The following is a 25,945-nucleotide window of genomic DNA, read 5'->3' on the forward strand; positions in this document are numbered from 1 at the left end:
GACCCTAAACCTATTCTACGGCGGCGACCGACGTCCTCCATCTGCGATCTCCATGTACGGGGGCGGGGTTCAAGACCCGTGAAGTGAAGGTGCGGTCTCCGGCGAGGGAAAGTAGAACACGGGAGACAGACCGGCCAGTTGGCACACCATGCCCTGCGCCTCCCATGCCCTACTCATCCTCGGAGGAGTCCCCGACCTTGGTGGTGCCGAACGTTCGATGACGGCAAGTAGGACGCGTGGCTGAGGGTGCTCCCGTTGTCGGCCGCCAGCGTGGCCACCGCTTGTGCGGCGACTTGAGCGAGGGCGGCGACCTCGAGCTCCATCCCCGAAGACAAGCTCTCCTGCAGAGCGTTCGCGCTTGCGGTCATGGCGGATGTGGTGCCAGGTAGGAGGACGATGCGCTATGGTGTGGAGGTTAGCTGGGCGTTGCCGCTTTAAGTAGCGCATTCCGGTGAGGCCAAGTGTCCTGGTGCGTCATTAAGTCGCCGGAGTTGGTTCCTCGGGCACCGAGCCTCTTAACGACGGCATACGGATGGACGGCATGAATGCGGGCAGCTGGCGCCGGCTGGGAACGCACCGCGCGACGGCGCGAGGGACGCGGGTTTTTGGTGTGCCAGGGTAGTCAGCTACGGTTGTGGCAACGTTGGGGATGCCCTTTGCTCACATGCGATCGACGCATGTCTTTGAAAATGCAAGACGACCCGGCATGGTCTCAGGTCCTGAGGATGCAGTTGGCCGCGCTACACCACTCCGCGGACGCGTCCCGGCGCCCCGTGCATCCTCGACGAGCCGGGTGTTGGGGTGCGTTTGGATTGTGGCCAAAGTGCACCTTACGAAAATTTTGGTCATGACCCAAAGATTGGTCTTTGTTTGGATGGTTGCCATTTTTTTTTGAGGTTTTGGTCATGACCCAAAAATGGATGGTTGCCATTTTTTGGCATGCCAATGAACTCTAGCCAACTCTAGTTCATTTTTCTTGCCGATGTCGGCCAAATCATGGGCAACCAAAACCTCAACCAAAATTTTGGCTACCCAATGCTTTGATGGGGTAACCTTGGGCACAAACCAAACACACTGTTCGTCGTACAACAACACTAACGCCACCCTCGGCACACTGAAACCGACCGTGTCTAGCGACGATGAGCGTGTCGCTCACAGCGGTCGCCGTGTCCAGAGGCGGTGCTGGAGCTGCGCCACGTTGTTGGCCCCCACGACCCACATGAACGGTTGCCGGTGGCGAGGAGGTCGTGGGCCAGCTCCTCCATTGGACTAGTTTGCGCTATGTCATCCCGACAGGTGTGCCCCACATGTCGGTTTCCCTGTTTTCCCAGCCATATTCGAGCGTCAGTGCTCCGCATTGCGCATTAGGCCTTTCACTATGTAGGCCAAGCGAGAGAACTTATTGTTTATTTGAGCCGTTCAAGTATAATCATGTGGCGTTTGCTTATTTCTCATTCCTCTCCAACCCTCTTCTCCATCGATCATGTCGCCCTCCGGTCGAGTCCATCCTCCCGCATGCCTCATTTGAACATTCCGCCGAGTATCATTCGCATGTGGGCCTAGACCATGCTTGTATTTCCAATGTTTATTTGTAATTTGTCTGACATGCATACAAACAAACGGTTCGTTTGAAGTTTCACTTTGCCTCCACTACGTGTCGCTTCGCGTCTTAGTTTTGACATCCCATTTGGTTCATGCCCCGACACATGTTGACGAGATCGATTGATGTTCAGAGATCAATTGCGTGTCATGCAAGGAGATAAAGGTTTGGTCTGTTTCTATGATAGAAATGACCCGCGGGGGGGGGGGGGGGGGTCTGTGGGGATCAGAGGGAGTATATTGTATGTTCATAAGCGAAACGAACGTATTGTACCCACCCTAGTCCTCTTTCAATCGATCTCCGGACCCCGAGATGAAATCGAGAGAGAACGAGTAGGGGCATGTGTGATACCTAAGGCCCCGCATGTCAGTTACTCAATGGGTTCGGCCACGTCAGGGGATCCTCATCCGTAGTATAATCCCTTTGTTTTTATTTACTCCGCATAAAATGACGCGGGCGGGGGAGGGGGAGGGACGTCGGTTTGCTCTCAACTGCGGTCCCACAAGCGAGCGAAAACGCAAGAAGAAGCGCGTTCCATTCGGTGAGCGACGTGGAGGGTCCAGCGTGCCGGGCTGCAACGCGAACGCGACAAGAGCGATGTACAGTCAAAACCGATTGACCGATCGTCACCGAAACCACTATTCACACCAGAACCTTCGCTGCTCGGCCTACGCCAGCCACTACCCTAAAACCACACCTAATCTCCAGCCCCTTCCCCCACCCTTCGATCCCCTAGCCCGCAGCAAGCGTCCCCTAGTTCGCCGGAAAGCCATGGTGCGCCGCAAGATCACGTACTACAAGATGCTGACGCCGGAGCGCCGCGCAGAAATCGCGGCGGCGGTCGGTGCCAGAGACCTCCGTTCCCAAGCTTGCTTTGCGGCGGGCCAATCCCCGAGTTCTCTGGAGCCAAGCTACGAGGAGGAGGAAGCCGATCCAATGTTCATGGCGGAGGTCATGGCGCAGAAGGCCCCCGATGGGTATGAGACAATGAACGTCGACTTCGTGCCGGCGTCCGAGTCCCCCATGGTGCAGGCGGACCAGCGGTTCAACCTGGCGATACTAAAGGAGGACCGGGAGGCAGAGGCTCAACTCGACACGGAGCGCGCGCATGCCGTTGCCATCGAGGCTCTCCTGCAGGCGGAACCGGACGTCGTGGATGTGAACCGGGTGGCGGAGGCTCAACTTGAGGCGAAGCGCGCGGATGCCGCTGCCATCGAGGCCCTCCTGCAGGCGGAACCGGACATCCTAGACTTGAACCGGGCGGCAGAGGCTGAACTCGACGCGGAGCGCGTGGATGCCGCTCTCATCGAGGCCCTCCTGCAGGCGGAACCGGATGTCCTGGACTTGAACCAGGCGGCGGAGGCTCGACTCGACGCAGAGCGCACGGATGCCGCTGCCATCGAGGCCCTCCTGCAGGCGGAATCGGACGTCCTCGACTTGAACCGGGCAGTGCTCTCGTCCGTGCAGAGCGCCCGCACACTCCGCGTGAACGAGTAGCTGGAGGCCGAGGACAACCACGGTGCGGAGGCACACGTCGGCAGCTACGGCTGGTTCGCGCCGGCAGCCAAAGACGACGAGGCCGTCTCATTCCGCGAGTAGTGATAGTTTTTCTTTATGTTGTTGTTTTTATGGATCTTTTGCTGTGTTAAAATATATATTGTTATGCAAGTCGCCTGACTTGGGTCAGTCTACCATTTCAGGCGGTTGGATGAATATCCTACGTCTCCTAACCCTTCTTCCTCACCTCTTCTTCTTCCCCAACAGACCACCGCACGGGCCGTACCGATACTCCCCAACATGCGGTTGGATAAACATACTCTATGAACGAAAATTATGTGTCAGCGGTAGGATGGCTGAGTTTGGTTTGTTCACATGCGACATCACGTGTCAGTGAGGGTGCGTTCCCTTGGTTGGGTTTGCGGCGTGCAGGAGCGACTATGCATGTGAGGGTGCGGTGCGATCGCGGCGTGCAGGAGCGACCGTGTGAGGGTGCGGTGCGACCGCGATAGCCGTGTGCAAGTGTACCTCCTTTTCATTTTGAAAACTTTAGGCAAGCTTGGCAAAAATGTGTGGCGAAGTATGGCAATGCAAGGCCTAGACCCAAACAGGATAAGTACGTAGTACTACGTACTAGGAGTACCAGTGTTAAAAAAGAAAGGCGGGGTTTTCCTTCGCGGGATTAATCGATACAAATCCTCGTTTCACGTGTCAATTAATGCGTATTTTTTCTCCAAATCCCAAAGAGCTAACCATCTCACTCCTCATCGCTTGATTAATGCAGCGGCATGCAAACCAACCTTCTCACTTCCGCATGCATGCAGGGGATATTAATGTCCTTGGTTGCTAGTACGAGGCAAACCCCATCAATTTTTCCTCGATTAGTATTAGTGGCCTTTTGCAAATTGTAATTTGATATACTGGCCTTGTGTACAAAAAAATGGAGGTAGTAACTCTATTTGACTTCCTTCCCCATTGCGGTGACGTCGACGATATCTCAAACGTTGTGGTTTGGCGAAGTGCGTTCGACGAAGAACACCATTGAGGGAGACCATAGTAAGTCGTTCGCAAGTGCCGCCTGCAGGCCGAGACAACCGCCTTATTTGCATCCAGAAAGTCCGTTGAACCAAAGGACGCATAAATGTACTAGTACTACTCGTACACAATACCGTCGTCCGTCCAGCTTAGTGCGGTGAGATGGTTTCTCGAACAAGACGATGGGGAAGCGGAGTCAGCAAAGAGTGAAATTATGGTTGCTTCGTCCGTGCTTTGTGATTTGACGCCTCACTGCTTTGTGATTTGTGATAGGAGGGACATGGGAGTAGACTCTGTCCTCTATACTGTACATGTGTCCAAGCACGGGAGAAAGAGGAGAGACGTTGCATTTTTCTATTCCTTCAATCAATCAATCAGGGAGCTTCGGTTCCATCCTTTTGGCTTTGGCAACACCGTCCACAATGGTTCCCACGATGCCAAAAGCTATTTTCACATTTGGCTACACATTGTGGATGCCCTTAACCGTACCACTTGGTTTTGCTCCTGTGTGCTATCTATACAAATCTCAATTATATTGATCTAAAAAATTATAGAATCAAGAGTAGTAAAAAGGAGGTGATTTTGCCGCGCGGATGGTGGGGGAGGTTTCTTATTTTTAGAGGACGTTGTCCTGGCGGTTTGCTAACATGCGGTCCCACGTGTCAGTGCTTTACCAAGCCGATCCGCTTCCCACATGAGGCAGAACAACGGCAGAAGCAACCCGTGATTAACTTGAAGAAGATGAGGGAGAAGCGGATTCAGCAACGAGTGAAATGATGGTTGCTTCGTCCCTCCAACTTATTTTTTTAGCATTATTACTTCGTCCCTCCAACTTAACTGCGGGAAAGGTGCAGCTTTGTGATTTGATGCCTCATTTCTCATTACTACGCCGGCGCCATGACTGGGTGCTTCACCCCGGTTGCTCTGCACTGTATTCCGGTATGGCACGTGGACCCGGTAGCTTGATGCCCCACATGTCGGTGAAAGGGACTAGAAGATTTATGAAAGCGAGCGCTCCACTCTTACGATGGAGGAGCACACGACACAACGGCCCAGTGAACTGTCACTTGTACTGTATATAGTACTATAGTTTTGCTGTTTCGCACGATCCATCGATACAAACCCGATTAAACAGGAAAGGGCGGGATTTTTCCCGCGCGGTATATGATACTAGCCATACATTTCAAAGGAAATTTTAATGTATGCAAACTGAATAATTAAGTAACAATATGATATCTAGTAAAACTAAAAACACATATGATTTATTGTGTTAGAGTGTAGTCGTAGTGATGTATTGCATAGTTGTTAGATGTAACATGCGAGAACGTGTAGAGATGTAGTTTTGGAGGGCCTACAGAGAGAAAAGCGTAATACGTTCACCGAACTTCAGAATAAGCTGATTACGGTCACTATATACGTTTTGCGGTGATTATACGGTCATTTGCTCACGGTTCAGCATCGGATTGCACTCTGTTGACCGGCCAAATAGTCTGCGTGGCACCATGTTGACTAGTTAAATTGACCACATTCCTTGTGGGTCCCACCTGTCAGTTCGCATAGGGAAAAGGTCAGATAAACACAAATTTACGCAGGTGTGACAAGACTCCACCCCGTGCGCGGGAATCACCTGGTTGTGTATGTGTCTGTCAGGGCCTGATGTGTGCGCATGCACATGTAGGTTGAGCACTTGAGCGTGAGAGTGTGTGTTGGTCGTGTGGTGTACTGGTGTGTGCATGCATGTGTGCGTGTGAGTGTTGCGTGCGTGTGTGGCTGCATGTGTACGTGTGAGTGTTGCGTGCGTGCGTGGGTGCATGTGTTCGTGTGAGTGTTGCGTGCATGCAGTCCGTGTGCATGCGTGCGTGTGTGTATAATCACCACACCAGCTCCTGTGTGTTAAAACAGATGGCTCAGCATACCAATACAAGGCCACCTTGTCCGCTGTGCCCGCGGTCATGACTTCGAACCACCGTCCAATATTTTTTTGTCGTTTGTTTTCATTCTTACTAGCAAGATGCCCGTGCATTGCACGTAACATCAAGATGCATTTGTATGACTAGTTTATCTTGTGAGAGAAAAGGATGAACGAGGGAAGGCCTTATTTGCAAATGTGGAGAAGTGTGTGGGTACCTTTTTGCAAAATTGTCATAGTTTCTTTCCTGTCCGTCAGATATAAATCGGACGTCCTATATTGCAGGATGGTAGGCACACCATCATCACCAACTCTATTTTTTATATCTACTCTTATAAAAGCCAGAGTTGGTGATGATGGTGTGCCTGCCATCTTGCAATATAGACCGTCCGATCTATATCTGACGGATAGAAAGCAAACTATGATAATTTTGCAAAAGATACTCGCACCTCTCTTCACATTTGCAGATAAGGTCTTCCCTCGTTCATCCTTATCTCCCACTACCTCATTGTTGAGCAATTAAAAAAGAAAGCCTCTCGAACAATCTCGCATGATGGCCGCTGCCAGCGTCGTCCATCCCATGCCTCCACTCAGTCCGACCACCAATCACCACCACGCCCCACTCCTCCTCACCTTATCTCTCCTCTTTCTCAAGATATTATTAGTTTTTACACATGAGATTACTCCCTCATGGGTCAATCACAACAGGTGTTTTGTAAAAAATAAATGCATCTTGGTGTTCCGTGCAATGCACGGGCATCTTGCTAGTAAGAGTGTATTTTATCCCTACTCTTATAAAAAGCATAGTCGGTGATGATCGTGTGCCTGCCATCCTGCAATATAGGCCGTCCGATCTATATCTGACGGATAGGAAGGAAACTATGGCAATTTTGCAAAAAGATACCCACACCCCTCTCCACACTTGCAAATAAGGCCTTCCCTTGTTCATCCTTTTCTCCCACAAGATAAACTACTCATACAAATGCATCTTGATGTTCCGTGCAACGCATGGGCATCTTGCTAGTATTTTATAAGAGTGTAGATGTAGAGTAGATACAAGCCGACAGGTGGGCCCGATGGTAGTGAGATAATGTGATGCAACACTAGAGGTGCCACGTGGAGCGTTTAACTGGTCAACTAGTCGTGTCTTGAGCAAATACAGAGTTGTACGGTGAGCCCGTGACTGTATAATAACCACAAAACATAAATGGTGACCGTAATGAGTGGATTCTGAAGTCCAATGTACATATCGTGCTTTCGCTTCAAATACAATGATCGTCACTATATATATCGCGAGAGAAAGATGAAACATGCGTGAATGTGCTGGGGGCTTACTTTTAGAGGACCTGGAGATAGTTTGTGTGCATACGTGAAAGGGGCGTAGAGGGGGGGGTATGCGATGGTGAGAGAGATGCTCTTCATTTCTCTTTATTATGACTAACTTTATATATAGTATAAAAATATACAAATTCACACTACGGAATAAATATCATTGTGGGCACCATGCAATGCAAGCATTCATACTCCTCCATATAACTTTGTAATGTTGTATATATGTAGAAATTCTAAAATATTTTTTTGGCAACACTTTATTCAAAAGGAATGTTGTATGCGAAATAAACGTGAAGAGAGGGTTTTTTAGATCAATGGGGTACGTGATGTAACATGTGTGAATGTGTAGTTGATGCATTTGGCAGGGCCTAGAGAGGTATGTGTGTGTATTACGTATTCGAGAGAGGCATGGATAGAGGGGCCGACAGGGGGGGGGGGCGTGGGAGAGATAGCACGAGAAATGAGAGTGGTCTAGAGAGAGAGATGAATATGACGTCACAGCGAGAGATTCCCTTGAGTGTGTATATGCAAGGGGGGAGTGGATAGAGGCACCAGGAGAATATATTTTTTGTGTGTGGTGTCTGTGTTGGTATGTGTGGGTGTGAGAAGATAACGAGACATGGGGGCAGAGGGTGTGTCACCGCGTGAGGTCCGGTGGGTCGAGGTGAGGCCCTTCGTTCGGTTCTGTCCTGCGCCACATTGGTCGGCCCGTGACGCATTTAGGGAGACCCATGGATGACTAGTCGTACAAGACAAAGATAGCATAATTGTGAAGGACTCTATGTCCACTGACAAAACCCGCTAGGATTTGTAACCCTAGGTTCTCGGACTAAGGTAACCCCTTTATCTCCGATATTACTATTCATCCAACCTAACTTTAAGGGGCATCCTACAGAATGCTCTGCTAGAATCATACTCGTCGATTAGGAAGAGAGGTGTGAGACAATGCGTGAGAGACAGGCCTAAAGATAATGTGCGTACAGGAGACACGTAGGCATGTCTATGTATATAGAAAGGGTCGATGGGGATTATGCATGTGTATGCTTGCGAGAGGAAGAGTGCTTGTGATAAAGGTTAGTGAAAACAGTCGTAAATGGTTACGAGAGGGAGGGCGGGTTATATCGAGAGCATGTGTGCGAGAAAGACACCTCGGGAGAGAGTGTGTGAGCATGTGTGAGAGACCACCGATGGAGAGTGAAACTACACGTACAAGACTGTTGTACACATTGATTAAAGATATAAATTGTATCCAAATATTAGGATGGGATCATGATATTTGATATTCGCGTAAGGAACGATCATTGATCCATCAGACATCTAGATTCTATAGAATTTGAGCATGTCTATGTTATTATTCGACACAATTGATCCACATAGTTAGTATTTTGAACTCCAGACAATGCATTGCTTTAGCAATCGAATATAAACGTGAGTATAGTTCATGTTGTGTGTGTAAAGCACATTATACATACGAAAGTTACAAAACGAACATTATAAATAGCTACCTATGAACTAGCATACATTTGAATTCAACTTAAGGTGGTTTTAAAAAAATCGAATTCAACATGAAGTCCATTCAATTATTTGAATTTGATATCATGGCATTTGTAAATCATACCTAAATTATGGGGGCACCAATCTTTGCTCTGATTTTGTATATAATAGCATATGTAGTCGTGTACAAAATAGATTCTAATTTAGCTCATCCATTCCAAAATAATCGTAGTTATAGGATTTTCAAGTGTCAAAATTTCAAAAAGAAGCGGATAATTTAATGAGGTTTTCAAACATACAAGGTCAAATTTAACGTTGTCTATTTAGGTCAATCCTCAAAGTTCAAGAGTACTCTAAACGTGAATGATTGTGTTTCAAAATTTCGAACGAAGCGCCAAAAGAGCCTCTACTTGCCCGAAACTGCGTGAGACCAATGTTTGGTAGTACAAGGAAATTACTTTTCTAATAACTCCGATCTGTGAAACCTACCGGCCCGATGTCCAAAGGTCTAAACCGGGGTAGGTTTGTAGCTTCATCTAGACGCCACGCAACCGCCTCCGAAAAACATTCATACACAATGGCCGCCTAAGCACACATGCGCGCGGCCGAAATCGCTCCCGCCCACTATTTGGGACACCTGGGATTACCATCCTACCCCGACCCGCAGTAGGTCCGAAATTTAAGAAGGGGGCAAAGTTTGTACTTTCCCCAAATTTCAAACAAGCGCGTCCCATCTTTTGTTCAAAAAAGCCAAAAGCAAGCGCGTCCTAGACCGAAACATGGTTCTCCCCCTCCCCCCGCCCACCCGTCCGATTCCCCATTCGTACTCCGTGGGTGCAAAAACTACCTCTCCACCAGCCGCGAAACCCCGGCATCCTCCGTCCGCCACCCCATTCCACCCATCAACCGCCGCCCTCCTTCATCACGCCGGAGCCGATACCCCGACATCGTCATCCACCACAACCTCAACCGCAACGCCCTCCACGACTAGTAGTTGAAGCCGAGGCCGAGTCGTCCGTACCCGAGCCAGTTCAACCACGCCGTCCTGCGCCTCACCGCTGCTGCTCCAACTTCGCAACCCTCCACCACACCGGAGCTGTTCCTGCTACGCCGTCCTTCGCCGCCTCGGATCTGCTTCCCCTCCGCCGACATACGGCCACGGCAACACAGTCAACAATTTGGCCATGGGTTCGTCCAAACCTGCACCCTCCAGAACATCGGTTTCCCCGGCAAAAAGAAGAAGATCGGCGCGACATGTGGAGGCGACCACACCGGCAATCGAAAATGGTACTCCTCTTCCCTTATTCATGCAAATATTACGTGTCTGCTTGCACGGTATTCATCCCACAGAAGACACTAGTTGACCGCTTCTTCTTGATACTAGATGTTCCTAGTAACTCGCGATGCACAAGGTTTCTCCTCATATACTATTTCACCTTAGCTAGAGGTCTGTCGCCCCCCTGAATTTCAATTCCTGGTCAGTTGATTCCCAATTAACGAAAGCATTCCCCAGCGTAACAGGCGCTAGTCCGCCTATTACGTCGGGGAAGCAGCGCCTCAGTGTTTATCTTAGGGGCGTGTGTGGCCTAGAGCTACTGGCGCCCGATCTGGAGGTCGGTCGGGATTAAAGGGATGGCCTGGGGGCACTGCCAAGCACGGCGGTGGTGTGAGGTCGAGGGGAGGGCGGGGCGGCGGAGGCAGGGGTCTGGGCCGGTGGTCGCTGGCGGTTCGAGAAAGATCGTCAACAGTGACTGGCGGGAGGTAGATGAAGGCCATCTGCCCGTTCCTTATAGATCAGACGGTTCATTAAAAAAATCGACTGACCTATTTATTTTCAGTCGACTGTTATCTTGATATGACCACATGTGGTGCTGTGCTGGAGGAGTACCTGCATTTCCTGTGCTCATATATTACAAAATCATATGGAGTAGAATCTAATTTTGTTTGCCATGCAATGTTGTAGAGCTATCATATGTCTCCTGTCATTTATTTTTCAGCCACCTGGTATCTGCTACTTTTACAGTGCACTAGTTCTGCACAAACTTCACCCATACTCTCACTATTGTGTTTTTATGCAAGGGTATTTCAGAGTCTGCCTCGAGAGAAGCAGAAAAGAAAAGAGAGAAGTTGCTCCAGCTTTCTACGCGGGTAAGCACGACACGTTATAACGCTATAAAGGGTGCAGTGTCAGCAGATGGAGACGGTAAACGTAGCTCTGGAGTTGATGACCTCGCTCGCAATGAACCACCATCCCAGGTGCTTGCTTTAACTTCGCGGTATCACTACTAGGAAAAGGCTAATTAGTGGCGCACCTGTTTTGGCCATTAATGGCGCACTATAGGTGCGCCACTATCATCACACCACATATCATCACACCATCTGCCCGTTCCTTATAGATCAGACGGTTCATTAAAAAAATCGACTGACCTATTTATTTTCAGTCGACTGTTATCTTGATATGACCACATGTGGTGCTGTGCTGGAGGAGTACCTGCATTTCCTGTGCTCATATATTACAAAATCATATGGAGTAGAATCTAATTTTGTTTGCCATGCAATGTTGTAGAGCTATCATATGTCTCCTGTCATTTATTTTTCAGCCACCTGGTATCTGCTACTTTTACAGTGCACTAGTTCTGCACAAACTTCACCCATACTCTCACTATTGTGTTTTTATGCAAGGGTATTTCAGAGTCTGCCTCGAGAGAAGCAGAAAAGAAAAGAGAGAAGTTGCTCCAGCTTTCTACGCGGGTAAGCACGACACGTTATAACGCTATAAAGGGTGCAGTGTCAGCAGATGGAGACGGTAAACGTAGCTCTGGAGTTGATGACCTCGCTCGCAATGAACCACCATCCCAGGTGCTTGCTTTAACTTCGCGGTATCACTACTAGGAAAAGGCTAATTAGTGGCGCACCTGTTTTGGCCATTAATGGCGCACTATAGGTGCGCCACTATCATCACACCACATATCATCACACCATCTGCCCGTTCCTTATAGATCAGACGGTTCATTAAAAAAATCGACTGACCTATTTATTTTCAGTCGACTGTTATCTTGATATGACCACATGTGGTGCTGTGCTGGAGGAGTACCTGCATTTCCTGTGCTCATATATTACAAAATCATATGGAGTAGAATCTAATTTTGTTTGCCATGCAATGTTGTAGAGCTATCATATGTCTCCTGTCATTTATTTTTCAGCCACCTGGTATCTGCTACTTTTACAGTGCACTAGTTCTGCACAAACTTCACCCATACTCTCACTATTGTGTTTTTATGCAAGGGTATTTCAGAGTCTGCCTCGAGAGAAGCAGAAAAGAAAAGAGAGAAGTTGCTCCAGCTTTCTACGCGGGTAAGCACGACACGTTATAACGCTATAAAGGGTGCAGTGTCAGCAGATGGAGACGGTAAACGTAGCTCTGGAGTTGATGACCTCGCTCGCAATGAACCACCATCCCAGGTGCTTGCTTTAACTTCGCGGTATCACTACTAGGAAAAGGCTAATTAGTGGCGCACCTGTTTTGGCCATTAATGGCGCACTATAGGTGCGCCACTATCATCACACCACATATCTGGTGCGCCATTACTAACAATTTTTTTTCAAAATTCTTTTCAATTTTTTTTTCAAATTTTTTTTTTCAAAAAAAATTCAATTTTTTTTCTTAATCTCGGGTCATTATGGCTTAATCTCAAGTCAAATTGCACTCCGTGGTCAAACTTCCCAGAAGGTCACCCATCCTCACACTACTCCAATCCGAGCACGCTTAACTTTGCAGTTCTATCCAACCCCAGCACCACCTCACTTAACACACACTTGTTGATATATCTATCCTATCAATCCTATTAAACCTTGTTGATGTCTATGACTTTGTTCAAGTTTATGAATGTGATGAAATTTTGAAAAAATATTTCAAACATCCCGGTCATATTACGTATCATATTTTGAACATTTTTTCCAAAAAAAATTCAAAACCAATTTTTTTTCTGCTACTAGTGGCGCACCTAGCAAATGGTGCGCCAATAGTAAGTTTGAAATTTTTTCCGTTTTCCCCCTCTAGATCTTAAAAGCCCCGTATCTTTCGTTCTGTTAGTTTTTTGGGGATTCTGAAAATGTTCAACAAAGTTCCCCCGGTTGAATTCGGATGTAACTTTTCGAGTAGATGATTTTTCATATAAAAACTTTTTAATCCGAGTTCGTATGCAAAAGTTATGCCCATTTTACTAAATTCCAGAGATATTTTGCAAATAAAGTCAATATTCATATTTGTAAATTTTCCCAACAACTAGACCACATATCACGTGGGAAACTTATTTTCTTTTGTTTTTTTGACATTTCCATCATTTTCTTTTATTTTTTTAAACTGAAAAGGCGGTACACAGGGGGGTGCATTTGGTCAAAGCTACCAATGGCGCACCACCTACCAATGCGCCATTAGTAACCCTGGTTAGTAATGGCGCACCTGTTACGTGGTGCGCCATTACTAGTTTTGCAAAAAAAAATTGTTAGTAGTGGCGCATCGTGGTTGTGGTGCGCCATTACTAGTTTGAACTAGTAATGGCGCACTATACCCTGGTGCGCCATTACTAGTTTTGAAAAAAAGTAAATAAAATTGTTAGTAGTGGCGCACAGAGTGTGTGGTGCGCCATTACTAGTTAAAACTAGTAATGGCGCACTATGCCCTGGTGCGCCATTACTAGTTTTGGAAAAATAAAAAAATTGTTAGTAGTGGCGCACTGTGGGTGTGGTGCGCCATTAGTGATATGGACACTAATGGCGTACCTACACATGGTGCGCCACTGTTATATAGGAGTGGCGCACCACATATGTAGTGCGCCATTAATGTCCATATTAGCTATAGCCCTTTTCCTAGTAGTGTGTCATATGTGGTTGCATGTTCCATATGGTGTCTAGCTTGTATTCGAAAGGCCGAATTGGGTCTTTATTAAGATAAGGAAAGATATTTTTTACATGAACAACCATCCCGTGAGCACCGGAAGACAAATAGCTAGTCAGGGCACTGGCCGAGCCAGTGACAAGCCCGGCAAAGACAGGCATCACCTTGAAGCCAACTAAAAAGCCGCGATGGTGGCGAAGCAGCTCACCTCCCACCAGGCTCTCAGGTCCTAGATGATCATGCTCACCACTCCAGCCGGATGTCTAGCTTGTATTGCTTCCAATTTAGTTAAATTGCATCTGCTTAGCTTACACATTATATCTTTGAATATGACATGCCTTTCTGTTTTTGGTACATACTAGTACATCTGTGTATTAACCATGTTCTTACATCAAACTAATGTTCTTGTGTATCCCTCATCAATCACTTATGACGAGGCAGTTAGGCAGGTGGATTACTCCTCATTTAAAGAATGCAGCGTCAGCCTCCCGACATGATTCTCAAGAAACAGCAAGGCTAGATGAAGATAGTGAACGTAGCTCTGTAGTTGATTACCGCATTTCCCCTACACTAACATCGCAGGTGCTTGCTCTAACTTGGCAGCGTGATATGTGGTTGCATGTTGCATATGGTGTCTAGATTGTAATTCTTCCAATCTGGTTAAACTGCATGTGCTATTCTTCTTAGCTTATACATTATACCTGTTAATGTGACATACCTTCCTGTATTTAGTACATAGTACATCTGTCTATTAAGCATGTCCTCACATAAAACTATTGTTTTTTGTATCCCGCATAAATCAATATGACGAGACACCTTCAGTATATGCAGTGTGATATTAGTTGCATCTTTGATATGATTTATAGCATGCGTTTCTTCTAATTTGTTGAAATGCCATTTATGATGGGACACTTTTAACTTGGCAGAGTCATATTGGTTGCATCTTTCACGTGGTGTCTAGCTTGCATTGCTTCTTATTTGGTGAAATGGTTTCTGCTTAGTTTACACAAACAGTTGTGAATATGCCATGTCGTCCTGTTTTTTGTATTATTCCATCCTATAATCATGTGTTTGCCTTACATCAAAGTAGTGATTGTCAGTATCATGCACGAATGAGTTCTGACGAGTGAATTTTATTGCTTTTTCTTGTCGGTTTTACTTGACAATTCAAAATCAATAAAGCGGAAGGAAGTTAGCAAGGCAGCAGATGAAGGTGCTCCTTCCAAATGGAGGGCCTCTACAGATTCTACTCCTCCATCCCCCCAAGATGATTTCCAAGACAACACATGCATAGACACTCAACGTAGCTGTGTTGGTGATGAGCACGTCTCCCCTAGTGCACCATCATAGGTGCTCCCTCTAACTTGGCACTGTTATATGTGGTTGCATGTTATGTATGATGTCTAGCTTGTATTGCTTCTAATTTTGTTGAATTTCATCTGCTTACTTTACACATTATACTTGTGACTAAGACACGTGTTACTCTTTCTAGAACATACAATATTTGTCTATCACACCATGTTCTTACATCAAAGTACATTTGTTCTGAAGAACTAAATTGTTATTCGTTTTTCTTGTCGGCTTGACTTAACATGGCACAGATAAAGAGGAAGCAAGACAGAACGACAAGGAAAGGGAAGCGGAACAATCCTGCAGATTCTGCTGGTACTGATGGTGCAATAGAAGGTCAAAGTCCAGCGGAAAATTGTACCGACAGGGTATCCCATGCTACACGAGCTGCAGAACAAGCCAAATAGAAACAAATAGCTGCCACCAAACAAGCAGAGACAACCCTAGTTGTTGCAACACCTTCCACAGTACCACCAGCTGCACGATTCGTCAACTCAGCTAGCAGCACGCTCCCAAGCTCCCTTGCCACCTGACACTACTTCCGAAGCACTCTTGACACAAGATGAGTTGGCAAGATTAGATGAACTTTGTGAGCTTAAACAGCAAGAAGGTAGTTGCTGGAGTCAAGTTACAGTTGCGTGCTTCTTTATATGTAGTCTCACAGTTTGATGTACACTAACACTTCCTATGTTTGTTGTTGGACTAGCACCTAGGCACAAGAGGAAACAAACATCAGGGATAATGCTTGATAGGTTAATTAAATCTAGAGGAGGAAGAATGGAGATCCGTTTTGAGGCAGGTTTAAAAAGGCCACGTGATGCTATAGAGTCAGCCAAGTTAGTATCAGAGGCAGCGGTTGCTGTTAGGTGTCATGTACGTATCCTCCCAACATGGATTCAGTACAAGAATGACAAAGACGAAACCCAGTTCAACACCTTCCTCGCCCATTTATCTGTAAGTATGGTTATGTATGGAAACTAGTAATATCGTCTTGCTCTGTCCAATACTTTCTAGGTTGCTGATAATGAGACTCCCATAATTTTCAACAGATGAGGTTCAAGTTGGATAGCCAAGATGATGCAACCAGACAAGCTTGCACCCATGTTTTCAAGTCTGCCTCTGCGACAGTATCGGTATAACTTGAGGAAAACTCACTTTGAAGGCAAGGCTAACAGTGAACTTGCCCAAACATCTCCAGTGGAAAATATATCTGATGAAGACTGGAGAGGCCTCGTTAAACACTGGTCCGATCTGAAGTATCAGGTACATTATATATATGTCATCAGATCACATGTTGAAGTCCTATTTACGCATGTGCCACACAAATCTATCTTCTTGTAGGCGAACTGTTCAAAGAACAAGGCCAACCGTACGAAAGTGAAATTCCAACAGATGATAGGATCTCGTAGCTATATTGCACACTGCGAGGCTCTTGTAATTAGCTGTTGTTTCACTCTTTTCACCGTACCATATTATCAGATCTATATTGACTTGTTCCAAATGCAGAGGAAAGCCCGCAAGGACCAAAAAGTACCTGAACCAAATGCTGTGGAAATCTTCACTGTCACACCAACAAGAAGAAGGGCATGACTACACCAGTCAAAGCCGCTGTTGTAAGTCCTTAATCCTCATGCCTTTTAACTACTACTTACTCTGACTTGTGCCTTGAACTGCATGGTTTGCAGCCAATGTCTATTACTCTTTTCAATTTTATACACAATTGTCTTAGCGTATCATTGCACCTTACAAGGTTTAAAAGAGAGGAGTGATGTTCCTTTGATCTTGACCTATAATCTAGTTTCGTGCTGGACTTGCCCACACAACGTTACAATTGCCTGTTTGTCTGTTCTCAGTTGTTTTGTGATATGAATGATGTCATACGATGCTTACCGTATTATAAACTTCGTCTCTTTATCCTTAGCCCTCAATACAATGTGAAGAAATAGACAATACATTAGCGATGGTAGATGGTCATATGTTTGGAACCTGATTTTATTATGTACTTTGCAATAAAATACAACTATAATTTTACATGGGTTCACCAGAATAAGTTATGTATATAGACCAAAGCTATTTTGTTTGGTTTTGCTGCCTCCTTAATATCTTCTGTTCTGGTACTACTAATGTAAAACCACAACTCTTCAGCGAGCTATGGAAAAAATGGTGGAACCGCCACCTTCTGAAGGTGGCGAGGCAACTATAACCGCAATGTCAGCTCTTGCTGCAGTGGGTCAGTACATGTCCACTAACAGTGCCAAAAGCACGTTCCTGCGTAATACTGGCTTGGTTGTTAAGGCAATCTCGTCCAAACTGCCTCATGATCAAGATATGCAAGCTCAAAACAATGTTGTATCTGCGCTCCAGACACAAGTCCATTCCCTAACAGAGACCCTTTGTGAAACAAGGAGAGACGTTGTTCGATGTTGTCAAGATATGCATGGTTTTGAAACCAGACTATCAGACATTTTCTATGTTGTTCAGGAGCCTAGGAGAACTGAAGGCGAAGGTTATGGTGCTCCATCGGACAATACAGCATGAAAACGTAACAGTCAGGTCAAATGCACTGAGCTTCTGAACTTCTGGTGGTGCATTTATCTGCTAGATTGTTAACTTTTATGCAAACCTTCCTTTTGTTTTATAGTTGTAATTCGTTTTGGTGCGATACAAAATTTGTTCTTAATGTGCAGCCACTGGCTGAAGAAAACAACAAGCCATTTTTGTATAGTGTAGGGTGTTCCCTATATTTGCATTGGTGGCGAACTTTGATGCCCACAGGCTGTAGTTAACATGGGCCTCCTACGGATCGTAGAAACAATGGGCCTTCTAAGGGCCGTAGAAACAATGGGCCTTCTACATGGCGTAGAAACAATGGGCCTTATACGGGCCGTAGACACAATGGGCCTTCTATGGGCCGTATCATCAATGGGCCTTCTACGGGCTTATGATCGGTTGGCCAAACATGGGCCAATAACAGACCACATTATGGCCGTAAATGGGCTAGAGTTGAAATCGTCCATTCATGGGCCGACCATAACGGGCCGTCGTTAATCAGCCATATTTTGATGACGCTATGAAAACGGCCCAACGTATTAACGGGCCACAAACATGCCGACTGTAACCACGGGCTGAATTTGGCCCACAAGCAGAAAATGACAGTAACGGGCCGTAAGTAAACGAATGTGGAAATGAGCCCAAGAATAAATGGGCCCCGAGAAAGCCGAAAGATAACATGGGCTGGAAACGGCCCAACGGAATAATGGGCCATTAATGGGTATAAAGTGATACAATGTTCATTACGAGCCAGTTTCACCACGTGCCGTTAATGTGTATAAAGTGATACATTGTTCATTACGGGCCAGTTTTACCACGGGCCGTTAATGGGCTGAGAGTAATAAGGGCCTCATATGGGCCAAAAGACGTCATGGGCCATCATGGGTCGGAAGTTAAAACGGGCTGGAATTATATTGGACGGCCCAGATGACGCTACTGGGCCTAATTCGGATAGGCCATAAACGGGCCCTGGGTTAGCGGGTTGTAAATGGGCTATATGCGAACAGGCCGTAAACAGGCTTGCCGTGGGCCGGCCCGCCACCTTTTGACCAAGTCAAACGGGCCGGCCTTTTCACAGGAATGGGCCTCTATTGGGCCGTGCCACGTGTCGATGTATCATAGGCGCTTTGGGTCCAATGAGTGGATGACATCTATCACAACGGTGAGCCGACACGTGTTTCCTCCAGCCAATGATGATTTTACACGTGGAAAATCCCCATTTGTCGGGGCTGTTAACGGGTTATCGGATCCAAAACCGGACCCGATAGCTTAACGGCGATCCGTTACGGTGGATGCCACGTGTCGGTCACCCTTGACGAAAGCACTTCTGTGACGCGCGATTTATCGTCATGGAAGTGGACACTTCCGTGATGATAATTTTGGTAATGTCATGGAACCCTTCTACGACAGCACAGGTATGACTATCTTGATTCTGTCATAAATTTGTCATGGATGTACATGCATGACAGAAAACGTGACCTACTGTGACAAACACGTATCATCACGGAAGTGTATTTTTTTGTAGTGTTCCTTGCCGCGGCCGTGGACCCAGCTGTCAGCCTCTCCGCGTACAGTCCACGTCCGATGGAAGCCGTTCCTTGACCACGTTGACCACGCCGCGCCGAGAGCACCAGGGCGGTGGACGACGGCGAGGCCTAGGAAGGGGACGACGCGGAGCCAGGGAAGACGCGGCAGTGGATGCCCATGCGTAGAGGAGTATGAGGGTTCACTGGTTCGCTGCGGTGTGAGGCTGCCGTCGCCGCAGAATAACAGGGGGTGTGGGTGAGTAGAGGGATGGCCTGGCCAACGGTGGGAGTAGTAGAGGGCGGTGAGGCCTCCGCCGCATCACAGCCGGCCACGGGAGGCAGGAGCACGAGGCACGACCGACGCTGGTTTGGGCGGCTGGAGCAAGAAGAGCAGAGGTTGAAGAAACACTACGGCTGTTGGATGGACATCGTACGGTCACTTGAGCTAGAATCGTGCATATTGACTAAGTTGACAAAGCCCTCCATCCCCGTCAACTTAGTAGGCCCACAAGTCAGCCTACCACTATACTGGGTCCCAGCTAGTAGGGGGTATTCATTTTTTTGTGCGTAATAAGGAGGCACTTCCTTGCGTGCAAAGATATAGCTGGTGGGTCCGAGCTGTCAGTGGCAGTAACATTTTTTTCGCGAAATACGGAGGCCCTTTCGGTGGGTCCCAGATGTCAGGTGGAGGAATCATTATTTTGCGCGTAATAAGGAGGCATTTCCTTGCGTGCGGCCGTGGATCCAGCTGTCAGCCTCTCCACGCACAGTCCACTTCAGATGCATGTCGGTCGTTGACCATGTTGACCAGGCCGCGCCGAAAGCACCAGGGCGGTGGACGACGGCGAGGCCTAGGAAGGGAATGACACGGAGCCAGGGAAGACTCGGCAGTTGTTTCCCATGCGGAGGGGAGTACGACTGTACGAGGGTTTACTGCTTCGTCTGCCGTTGCCGGAGAATAACAGCAGGTGTGGGTGAGTAGAGGGATGGCTAGGCCAGCGATGGGAGTACGATGGGGCAGTGAGGCCTGCGCGGCAGCATAGCCGGCCGCAGGGAGGAGGGAGCAGGCAGTCCCGCCGGCGCTTGTTTGAGCGGCTGGAGCAGGAAGAGCAGAGATTGAAGAAGCCCGACGGCCATTGGATGGACATCCAACAGTCACTGCTTGTGTGTCAACCTTTCTTTTAGGAAGGCCTCAAATCTATGGAAAACAGCATACAACTCATCTGCCATTATTTCTAATAATTTACAGCCCATTTGCTAATTCTTAAGGTTTTTTTGGAGCCCATATTCTTTTTGTTAGCATTACAACCCATATTGTGGCCACGGTTAAAAAATTATACGAAATTTTGCATATTTCGGTGCGGTCCGAACTCTTTTTAATCCCGAAATTTCGAGTCACGTTCAAACTGATTTTAAAAATAAATGTATATCAATATAAAATCCAACAAATTTTCCACGCATAAAAATCAATGCAATTTAAAATCTCGAAATGAAAAAAGGAAATTTGAAACTAATTGCCGGGTTGATGTGTTTTAAAAATGTACATCCCATTTGTCATTACTGATAGGCCATTTTCTCGGCCAACCGAATAAAGCTCTCCTCGTCTTGAAAGATTTGCAGCCCAACAAGCCTGACAAAGTGACTGACTTGGCAAATCACAAAAAAACTGGGTTGTGGCCGTGGACCCAGCTGTCAGCCTCTCCACGTACAGTACTCTTCCGATGGAAGTCGGTCGTTGACCAGATTGACCACGCCGCGCCGAGAGCACCAAGGCGGTGGACGACGGCGAGGCCTAGGAAGGGGACGACGCGGAGCCGGGGAAGACGCGGCAGTGGATGCCGACGCGGAGAGGAGTACGAGGGTTCACTGGTTCAGCTGCGGTGTGAGGCTGCCGTCGCCGCAGGGCCTGGCTAGCGGTGGGAGTAGTAGGGGGCGGTGAGGCCTCAACGGCAGCATAGCCGGCCACTGGAGGCAGGACCAGGCGGTCTCGCCGGCGCTGGTTTGGGCGGCTGGTGCAAGAAGAGCAGCGATTGAAGAAGCAACAGGACCGTTCGATTCAAATCCAACGGTTACTGCTGCTAGAATTGTTTGTTGACTAAGTTGACAAGCCCTGCGTACACGTCAACTTAGTAGGCCCACAGGTCAGCCTTCCAACCGGTGCGCCCCAGATGTCAGTGGGAGGAATCATTTTTTCGCATAATAAGGAGGCAGTTGATTGCGTGCGGCCAGCCCAGCGGAGGGAGTAGGGTGGGCCGGGGAAGCCTGCGCGGCATCACAGCGGGCCACAAGAGGAGGGAGCAGGCAGTCCCGCCGGCGCTAGTTTAGGCGGCTGGAGCAGGAAGATCAGAGATTGAAGAAGCACGTCGGCCGTTGGATGAACATCCAACAGTCACTGCTGCTAGAATCGTGTGTTGACTGACAAAGCCTTGCGTAAACAAGTCAGCCTCGAAATCTGTGGCGTGTACAGCCCATTTGCTATTATTTTTATAATTTTTACTCATTTTCTAATTCATATGGAATTTATTGCAGCCCGTTTTCCATTTTTAGAATTGTTGCCCATTTTCTGGTCAGTACCAGGGTTAAAAAAATTAACTAAATATGTGGGAAATTTTGAAAATTCACAAATTTTTGCTGGGGAACAAAATATTCTTAATCCAAAAATTAGTAGCCATACTAAAACAAATTTAAAAATAAATTAGTACTATGTCATGTTAAATCCAATGAAATACGTATAAGACATGAGTGAAGAACAAAAACAAAAAAAGAAACTAATATTCCATTTGCTATAATTTTTTTGGAATTTTCGACCCCTTTTGTAGCCCAGTAAGTCAGAGAAAACAAATAGGCCTAGCTTGGGTATTCTTCAAAAAGAAATACTGGGCTACCTATTTTCCCAAAGAAAAAACTGCTGGGCTGGTCATGTTGTTAGACGGGCCACAGAGACTGCACAACCCAGTTTATAGCCTGCTCCTCCGAATTACTACTAAAAAAAGTTGTGCAATTCTGTCGTTAATTGACTATACGTTGAAAATGATGTGGGTCCCAGATATCAGCAGGGTGGATTAGAGTAAAAAACGAGGGGTTCATCTGAGTAGTAAAAAAGGCGCTTGCTTGTGTTCGGGAGTGGACCTGGTGGGTCCGTACTATCATACTCACAACTACAGTCCTCTCCCGATTCACTATGTTGACAGGGACCGTTTAAAAAAAAACTATGTTGACAGGGCTGGACGGCGGCGCCGCGGCGAGCGCACCAAGGCGGAGGATAAAGTGCTTTCGCCAATGTGCTGGGCTGGGTTGGACATTCTTATGGAAAAATAAAAATGGGCCGGATCTATTTACGATGTTGACTATGATTTGCATGGGTCCGCTGGTTGCAGGAAGAAAATGCTGGGAGAAAGAAGACTGGTCGCTATCTTTGCCGAAGAATAATATCGACTGAATGTAACGACACTATCATAGGAAATAATATCCTCCTGTTAAATCGTGAATTTAAAGAACTGGTGCATGAGCATTTAGCTTTATTTATTTATTCACTTATTTATGTTTAGGGGACCATGACCATGTACCTGGGCCGGATTCATGTGAGAGCCTCCCTTCCAGTTAATTATGGGCTTCTCTATTGGGCCTTCATCAGTGGGCTGCATGTTATCAACAAGTGGAAGATGTGTTCCGTACGAAAAATAGTATGCGCTACGTACGGTACGGGGCACTAAAGGATCGAACCGTGCAACGACTTCCAAAACATTGTGTTTGTCGTTCTAACAACACATTTATTCAACCAACAGACGAAATATACTACTGATTGTACATTGAAAACAGCAGCAGCAGCAACCAGGGTTGGGGGTGCAACAGAAGCAGTAAGCAGGCCAGAAGAGTGAAGACGCAACTCTCTCTTCCAAACCAAACATCAGCCATCATTACAAAAGGGCTACAAAAAAAGAACAATTGTATGCATCAAACTAAATAAAGATCCTACTACACCAAGTGTACGCATCTAACTAACTGGCTCAGTTAGACATTACTATTTATTAAGCTGTGGAGATTGGCTGACGACTTGAACAAGATGGGTGCCTAACAGGGGAAACTCCAGCCAGCAGGTCGAAGTCTGATACTTGCGACCCTCTCTCCTACTTTGGGCTGCAGAGCGTGGCGGCACATATCAGGGTATGGTGCATGCAGAGACGCATGGTACGATGTGTACACACAGTTGTGCCTGATGAACGAAACCGCGCTGCCATCATGATCCTTGCCGTCGGTTATCTCCTGGTTAATCGGATAATTCCGTCCGACAAACAGAGAGCGTGTACCAAGGCTACTTACCAACCTCCAGTCAAAAATTCCTGAAGGCCCAGAGAAGGTGGGATCCTGCGCAAAGACCTTGCAGTGACTATGATTGTATTACGCGAAACAACACGTCCGGTACGTGCGAACGATCATCAATCATTCGCCATCGTCTGATCAAGCCAGGAACCACCTGCAACTGCCATGCCACTTTTCTTTGAAAGGTTCTGGGATTAGGAAGGGTTGGGACACCAGGCGGCCTACAACATCATATCAAGTTGGAGTCAAATAACCCTCAAAAAAATGTTAGAGTAAAAATAAAAAGGGCTCTTGATGTAGTCACTCTTAAGAACAGCATGTTATGAGCATGAATATTTTTTCAGTAAATGTTGACAGTAATATAAACAAGCCATCATGATATCATAGGAAAGTAACATACTGCTGTAACACCCGTTTGTAGCGATGACTAGAGTAGGCCAGCAATACGTCCAGCCATAGAAGGAGTCGACAGCGTAAATGAAGCCCTTGTGCTCAATGGCATCAGAGAACCATGGAGGATGTATGATCCTGCGATGGACGTGCAGATTTATCCACTTACCGTAGTGACCTGTCAGATAGGCGAGACCGCGGTTGAAGAACGCAATTAGCCTGAAGTCTTTATAATTCACAGATCTTGTGGGCACTTGGCAGATTACAACCTTGAGCAAATCAAACTTGGTATCATGTTGGCTACTGTAAGATTCTGAGTATTCTGGGCCGCGGTGCCAAAGCAGTGCAGTGTTAATCGAAGGCAGGGGGATCAATCGCGGGTGTAGACCTCCACGAGCATCCAGCTGCCGCGACCGTCGACGAGCACCATCCAAGACGTGTTCATGCCAACCCAGTACATACCGTTAATGTAGTTGAGGGTGACGGGGATCGGATCGCAGTCAAGGGGGTTGATGCTCGCCACCCTATGATTGTTATGCTGCGTGACACGCCGTTTCTGAAGATCAGGCGGCATCAGCAAGCAAGGAGCTGGCTTAAAAAGCTCCGGCCTGAGGGCTTTGAGTAAACGGTACAGCCCCGACGAGCACGCGGTGAGCGGCATGGTACTGAGATTGTCCACACGCGAAACAATGAGCTTGATTACCTCTGTGGGGAGCGAATTCCAGCCACTCTTTCGGCGGACGCTGCTCGGTTCTGCCATTGTTAGTGCTTGGGTTTCGGACGAGGGGAGGAGGCGCCTTAGCGGGGATGGAAGATTGGACGAGGGGGAGGCGCCTTAGCAGGGATGAAAGAGCAAACAAAGATGGAGAAGCGAATATGTGCCGCGGGAAGTGGACAGGTGATGATGACTACAACATGCCGCTTGACTTACGAGACACATACCAGCAGCGTAGGGTCATATCAAAGTCGGACAACTTGCTTGAGTGATCACAGTACTGGTACTCCCTACAGTACCTGCTACTATGCCCTAACTTGCTTGAGTAGAGTAGTAGTGGAGTAGGACTCTGCTCTACTACTAGCACCGGAGGAGTAGTATGTTGTAATCTAAAATAGCTACAAACTTCAATGCCCGAGCGTGGAACGAATATGAACCGCCATCGGTGCTAACTCCAATCCTGCAAGTCATGGATTTGTTTCTTTTTAACTTTCTGTATGAATCTGTAGCCAGCCTGCAAGTCATGTACACTGTACTGACAGTGGAACCCGCAGAGTACTTAGAATACAAGATTAAGGATGCAATTAACTTTTTATAGAGGGAGAATCATACACGCAATTAACTCAAATGGATTGGACGTGACTCTATTATTCTCCAACGGCAACCGGAAAATTTCCTCCCACGGGCCGGAGTAGGTTTCTCGGTTTGCATGCGGGTTTAACGGAGGGGTTCGATGGAGGCGAGGAGGCGTGTTCAGCCGGGCGTGCAGTGGACGGCGCAGTACTATTCGATTTGACAACTACAACTAGTATATTATAAAAAACAAAGAAGAATAGAGACTAGGGAGGAGCACCATCTACTGCTTCGTGGGCTACTCCTGCGCTCCATTCGGCGGCCGCAACGTCCCCTACAGCCACTCCCTCCTGCGTTCCATTCGGCGGGCGCTGTTGAAATTTGGGGAGCGCACTCTCGCGACTGCTAGCAGCGACGACTTCACCGACGACGACTTCTTCCCCGACCTCGGCAACCTCTTCCTCAACGACGTGGGCGACAACCTCAACGCCAATGGTGCTGCTCCCGTTGCACCGTATATGTTTCTGTCCTTCCTGTTCGAAATCGTGGTAGAATTCATGCTTCTAGTCTGTGTCCTAGATTCGATCTGTTCATCTACTATGGTAGTCTGCATGATTAGTTTAACCTCTGTTATAGCCGTCATGATTTATTTTGTAGTAAATCTCGTAGTAACTTGCTCATATATTCAACTGGCGAAACGTCCCCTACAGCCACTCCCGTTTCATGGACGGCCTGGTCGATGCCTCCAAGGAGCCCT

The sequence above is a fragment of the Aegilops tauschii genome, chromosome 1 (genome assembly GCF_002575655.3).
Source record: "Aegilops tauschii subsp. strangulata cultivar AL8/78 chromosome 1, Aet v6.0, whole genome shotgun sequence".
Classification (NCBI taxonomy): Eukaryota; Viridiplantae; Streptophyta; class Magnoliopsida; order Poales; family Poaceae; genus Aegilops; species Aegilops tauschii.